Below are 7,073 nucleotides of genomic sequence, written 5' to 3'. Positions count from 1 at the left end.
AAAAGAATAGAAAAGGTTAAACATTATTAAGGATGGCAGTACCAAGATAATGGACAAAGTCTTCACTGCGAAGCCTATATCAGAGATAGTAACCTAAAGCTAGGCAGATCTGATTTCAGTGTCATCAAGTTAGTAACAACTCTATTGATTTCCTCCAGTGTAATTCATTTCCAAACTGGTCCTCCATATCTTTTAACTGTACCCATCATTGTTATGATCAATACACTTGTTGCTGGTTTCCCCTTTCCTTCCCTTCCCTAGGAAAGTACTAAGTCATGGTATCTGTTCTCCTGGTTGGAAAATTGCATCTTTGAAGAATGACCGGCCTGTAAAAATCTCCAGAAAGTCATTTAAATTTAGGAAAAGTGCTTTAAGTGCACTTTCCTAAGTGTTCTCCAAAATCATATCTTCATCTCATTGTGGATGGCTGGTCACCCTGAGAATCTTCCAACTAAATCCTGATGTGACAGCCCTTTCAGACATACCAAATATGATCAGAGACCAAAATGTCTCTGGTATACTTGATGCTCAGACTGGAAGACTGGTACTTCAGATGACAAAATTAGTTCACAATGCTGAACATTGAACCAATCTGCCCACTCAAAAAGGCAGTAATTTGGAAGGGGTATGTATGTATATCTATCCATGTATAGATGGATTCCAAAGATGTAGCCAAGATCTAGAACATTTTTTGAAGAGTTCAGTTTCTTCTCAACGTTATTAACCCTTCTAGTATGATTATTTTTCAAAGGCAAGAGTGACCTTCAGATCATATTAGGGGAATGAGTCTTAAAACAAATATATTTTTGTCAAAAGATAAACTGTCAGTCGATGTCCATCAAAAAACCCAAGGGGGGGAATACCTAACTTTCAAAACATTTTAAACTGCATGGTGCTCTGAAGAACAGATGAGGCATGAATATGTTCACTCGTTTGTAAGCAACAAAGAACAGCATTGTTTTATCAATATTCTTCCCATTTGTTAACACTTTTAAGCTCCTGTTGAACAAGATAATTCTCGCTTCTTTAGGTTATGCTGGTTTATGACCGTAATAAAGATTTGATTGATTGATACTACAGGCAAACGGAAAGACAAATGTCCAGTTGTATTATATAAAATGCCAAACCAACCACAAACTCATATACCGAGTGAAATTCTGCAAATAAATGACAGCAAGAACTGGAGCCAAATGTTGATAGAAAGGAGATTAGGATTTCACTTCTTTTTCATATTTCTTTTAGACTTTTTAAAAGAGATATTTGGAATTTGTAGCAGATGGATGGGTAGGTTTTGTGTAGTGGTGGTGTTATGCAAGGATTCAGGTGTGACTCGGTAAAAAATATAAAAGACAGAGTCCAAATTTGCTTTGATAAGTCAAACATATTTATTCAGCTGAATAAAGATGAATCATCCCTTAAAGTGGAAGAAAATGTATGGTTCTACATTTAGGCAAGAAAAACAAAATGCACAGGTAAGTATATGTAATGCCTTGCTCAATAGTAGTAACTGTGAGAGGGATCTCAGAGTCCTAGTGGACAATCATTTAACTATGAGCCAGCCGTGTGCTGCAGCTGCCAAAAAAGCCAACACAGTTCTAGGCTGCATAAACAAAGGGATAGAATCAAGATCTCACAAAGTGTTAATACCACTTTATAATGCCTTGGTAAGGCCACATTTGGAATACTGCATCCAGTTTTGGTCACCACAATATTGAGACTCTAGAAAGAGTGCAGAGAAGAGCAACAAAGATGGTTAGGGGACTGGAGGCTAAAACATATGAAGATCAATTGCAGGAACTGGGTATGTCTAGTCTAATGAAAAGAAGAACTAGGAGAGACATAATAGCAGAGTTCCAATCTCTCAGGGGCTGCCACAAAGAAGAGGGAGTCAAGCTATTCTCCAAAGCCCCTGAGGGCAGGACAAGAAGCCGTGGGTGGAAACTAATCAAGGAGAGAAGCAACCTAGAACTAATGAGAAATTTCCTGATAGTGAGAACAATTAATCAATGGAACAACTTGCCTCCAGAAGTTGTAAATGCTCCAACACTGGAAGTTTTAAAGACAAATAGCCATTTGTCTGAAGTGGTGTAGGGTTTCCTGCCTGGGCAGAGAGCTAGATTAGGGTCTCTTCCAACTCTCTTATTCTATTCTATTTCAACCCTGAACACAGTGATAGGCTGAGATTTGTGTTAAGTCTGGGCGGTGGGTCCCAAGGAGAGACGAGACTCGAAATAGTGACAACAGCTCTTTATTAGGAAACTAGATACTGAGACAAGACTCCCAGCCGAGGCAGCTCCTTATATAGAGCTGGCTGCGGCTAGGCAGCCTAAGCATTTGAGCTTGCCATGCTTGGTTTTACCCAATCGTGGCAGCCGAATAAAAACCAATCAGAACGCTTAGTTTTGTCTAATCACGGCCCGGCTTTTCCGGACCAATAGGAATGCAGGCCTACAAGCCTGCTAGTATGGAACAATTTGTATGTTTCTTTGCTTTTAGTTAAGTTATATTAGAGGAAGCTGGCACACAACAGATAAGATATAGCAATATAAAAATATTCAAGCATGCCTTCTGTGATTTGGTCACATGCATAACACCACATCTTCCATGGCCTTGAGGCCTGAACTTCAACTCACCCATCCCAACATATATTCCCTTTAGCTAATCATCAAATCCATCAGATTCCTGATCAACAATACCTGCAAAATTGCATACAGTTAATCAGGGGTGGGATTCAAAAACAACTGGTTTTGTGGGCCTGGCTTAGGTGGTGGGCATGGCTTGGTGGTCATGTGACTGGGAAGACATGGCTTGGTGGTCATGTTATTGGCTGGGTGTGGCCAACTCAATATCACTCACATCGAGGCACACAACTCCTTGCCTGGCCTCTGATGACTGTGGAGATGCAGCAACAGTCATAAGTGTGAAAAATGGTCATAGGTTATTTTTTTCAGTGCCATTGTAACTTTAAATGGTCACTCCACACAAGCAAAGTACCAGCAAAGAAGGGGAGAAAAACTCCAGAGACGTTCCTGAGACAGGAAGTCTAGTCCAAGAATGTGATAAGGGTTAATGGAGAGGCAGTTTCTGTAAGCAACACCAGAATGTTTCCTTCCTGCCTTCCTTACAGGATTAGGCCAGTAATTTCTTCTAACAACCGGTTCTCCAAACTGCTTAGAATGTTAACAACCGGTTCTAGCGAATAGGTGCGAACCTGTAGAATCCCACCCCTGCAGTTAATTAATCTCAGGAAGCACTGAAAGTGAGTTGGGCAACCGTATGGTACAGGGCCTTGATGGCGAACCCATGGCACACGTGCCAGAGGTGGTACAGAGAGACATCTCTGTAGGCACATGAGCTGTCGCCCCAGCTCAGCTCCATCACACATCTGCGCATGCCTCTTCCTGGCCAGCTGTTCTTCAGGTCTCTGCCTCGCATGCACAAGGGGTGTGGCACATTTGGGGGATGCATGCGCATGCTTGGGGCGAATGCACAGAGAATGTGCATGCGGTGGGCGTGATGCATGCACAGGGGATATGCATGCACTGAATTTTGGGGGTTTGCATACACACATGCACTTTGGGCACTCAGTGCTGAAAAGGTTAGCCATCACCAGTATAGAGTCTCCTGCTTAAGCAGAGGATTGGACTAGAAGACCTCCAAGGTCCCTCCGAACCTTCTGTCTTCCATATTCTATATAAATTTTCATAAATAAAGAAATAAACTTTTCCATCTCCTTTGCTCTTTTTCTGTCTGAGCCTGTTGATGTATAAACTCATCCCATTCACAATGTGATTCTGGATTGTGTGGGATCACCTGTGTTCTAGGAAGCATTTCCTTGATCTCAGCAGATTTAATTTAGCCTTTTCCATTTTCTTTTTATTAACAGCCCCCCCCCCCCAATTGGGAAAAAAATAATATAGCGTGAGGCTCTCTGTGTCTACTTGCACAATAATTCTCTGGAAACTAAGCAGAATGTGACAAACTTTGATGTATGATGAGACATTAATATTACTACTCAAAAATATAAAAATTGACTACATTCAGCCATGGGTTGTAGAGAGAAAAAAATCCATAACATTTCCATAATATGTCTTGCAGAAGAAATAGTTGGGCAGCAAGTTTGTAATGATTTTTATTATATTTACATATGCTTTTATATGTTTTATGTCTCTTCGTACATTGCCCAGAGTCACTCTTTGAGGGAGATGGGCAGTCTCTAAACATGATAAATAAATAAATTAACTCAGAGGATCACTAATTCCAACATTGCCGCTTTTGTGACTTTCAGCATTACTGTTTTCAAGGAATTGGGAAGAAATACAGAAATCAGATTTTTGCATGTGTTCCATACCTTGATATTCTCTCCAACCCAGAAGAATATGGGAAATAAATTATGTAAAGGGAATTGAGATTCTGTCAGCAAGATAAATCTTTTAAAACAGAACAGAATCAGGTCAGCTTTGATATGAAGAAGAAGCCAGCAAAGAAACATCAGGTTTGAAAATGGCCTGGATCCAGCTGGGGCTGCAGTAAAAAAAAATGCAGGAAAAAAAGTTGCTAATGTATCTATAGGAGAGAGACAGTTAGGCAATGACCTCAAATGTTGTCCACTCCTCCATTCAAAAGTAATTTGATCTTCCCTTTCAATCACCTGACCCAAAACAAAAGGGTGGTAAGAAGAAAAACCATGCCCTGACTATTTTCCAACCTTAAAATAAATTAAAATCTGCCTGTCCTCCTCCTCCTCCTCCTCCTCCTCCTCCTTGTTTTTGTTATTATTATTATTATTATCTCTTTCATTCATTAAACCTGAAACTCAGTCAACTGAATATTTAAAAATATATCACAAACGAGTTGCTGCCAGCATCCTAGGTATCAACCAAGTATTTTCTTAAAATATGCGATGTTCCAAGTAGCACAGTTTTTTGCAGTTCCATTGGTGTTATGGCAGGAAGCTGCAATTTCTTGATGTATTTTCTAAAATTCTTGGACATGGTACCAAATGCCCCAATGACAATGGGTATCACTGTGACATGTTTCATCCATAATCACATAGTTTCGATGGCCAGGTTGCGATATTTCATATTTCCAATTCTTTTTCTTCGACTCTGGCATATCCTGGTACTGTGATATCAATAAATTGTATGCTTCAGTTTTCAACAACTGTGACATTTGATGTGTTGTGTTACAAATGACAATCAGTCTGTATTCAAAAGTCCCACAAGATCTTCACCTCATTTTCAACAACTTTTTCCATCTTATGTTCCCGTGATTTTTTTGATACAGGTAAATCATATTTTTTACATAATGATCACTGGACTAATTTAACAATTCAGTATGTCTAGCTTTGTAATCAGTTTGCATAATTTTGCTGCACTCACATATTAAGTGTGAAACAGTTTCAACTTTGTAATTGACAAGTCGGCAGTTTGGATTGTCAGCAGTTTTTTTTGTATCTTCACTTTCATGTCATTAGTTTGTAGTGCTTGTTATATTTATAAAACATGAGATTCAGTCAACTGAACATTTAAAAATGTATCACAAACATCATTGACTGATTCTGATGGTTGATATAGGTTGCTGCCAGTATCTTCTTAAAATGTACGATATTCCGAATAGCACGGGTTTTTTTGCAGTTCTGCTGGTGTAATTGCAGGAAACTACAATTTCTTGATGTATTTTGTAAAATTGGTACCTAGTGCCCCAATGATTGTTACGTGTTTCATCCGTAATCACGTATTATTATTATCTATTACATTTCTATATGGTGCATCAAGAGTATTTAATGTAGGTCATGGAAAAAAAAGAGATATTCACTTACCTCTCCTTAGAAACCCTTCATAGAGTTTCTCAATCTCCTTACGAAATTGCTTTCTATCATGAAATAGAAGGCAGCTAGAAGAAAAAGTAATCAGTGGGAATGTGGAACAGATTAACCTTTTTCGGGGGTGTGCGGGAATTAGAATATAGGTTTGGGACACAATATCCAGCCCATAATATTCTAACTGTATTTCCCCTCCAGTTCCTCTAATCTGAATGATCCTTTAGGACAACTGTTGAAAAGCCAGGCAATTTATAATTTAAAGCAGCATAAAAAGTAAGCAAATAAATATTGTTGCTATCTGAAAGGAACTCGAGGAATCGTTACAATAATGAAAAATGTGGTTGGTAAATTAAAATAGAAACAATAAAACAATTGGCTCTGAAAGACCAAAATAAGTGGTATTTTTATGTGTTTTATAAAGACAGAATGGTTGCCAAATGCAACTACTTAATGAGTGCCTTCCAAACTCTGGGTTGCAGGAAAAGACCAACTTCCGTCTGGCTAATAGATCTGTCTACTAATCTATTATTCTAATAATGAATAAATGTCTCCTGTGAAGAGTATTTCAATCCACATAACTTTTTTTCTCTTTCATACAACAAACAAGTCAAAACAAATTGTAGAAGTAAAGTTTTGGAGCAGTATGTGGGAAATGTTCTCACCTTATTCCAAATGCCAAACTGAAAAGATATCCTTCCTATCTATCTATCTATCTATCTATCTATCTATCTATCTATCTATCTATCTATCTATCTATCTATCTATCTATCTATCTCTATCTCTATCTCTATCTCTATCTCTATTTCTCTAATATATTTCTATATATTTTTCTTCTCTCTCTCTTCTTTCTCTTAAAGAAGAGAGAGAGAAGAAAATATATAGAAATATATTATAAACTAGCTCGTTACCTATGTTTCGCTATGAAACTATGTGGTCGGGGTTAGCTTTTGGGGAGGAAAATAAGGTGGAAAAATTCTGCTTCTGCCTACCAGAATCTATTGGTATTCATCTGGGTAGCATCCTGTCAGTCTGTGAGAGAGTTGAGGGCTGTTTGGAAATTGAAACAGTATTTGCTGTGTGAGCAAGAAGAAAACATCAAGGAGCCTGGGTGTGGCTTAGCTCAACTGTTCTGTACTAAAGCTGCTTGGTACTATGAAACTAAAACTGAAACTGAAACTCCTCTCCTCAGCTTGTGTTTTCCATTTGGAACAGATTTATTTTCAGGTGGGAAGGGGGAGAAAACCCGAGT

The sequence above is a fragment of the Pseudonaja textilis genome, chromosome Z, assembly GCF_049901715.1.
Source record: "Pseudonaja textilis isolate UNSWEBS1 chromosome Z, rPseTex1.2, whole genome shotgun sequence".
Lineage (NCBI taxonomy): Eukaryota > Metazoa > Chordata > Lepidosauria > Squamata > Elapidae > Pseudonaja > Pseudonaja textilis.
This window is presented reverse-complemented; position numbering follows the sequence as displayed.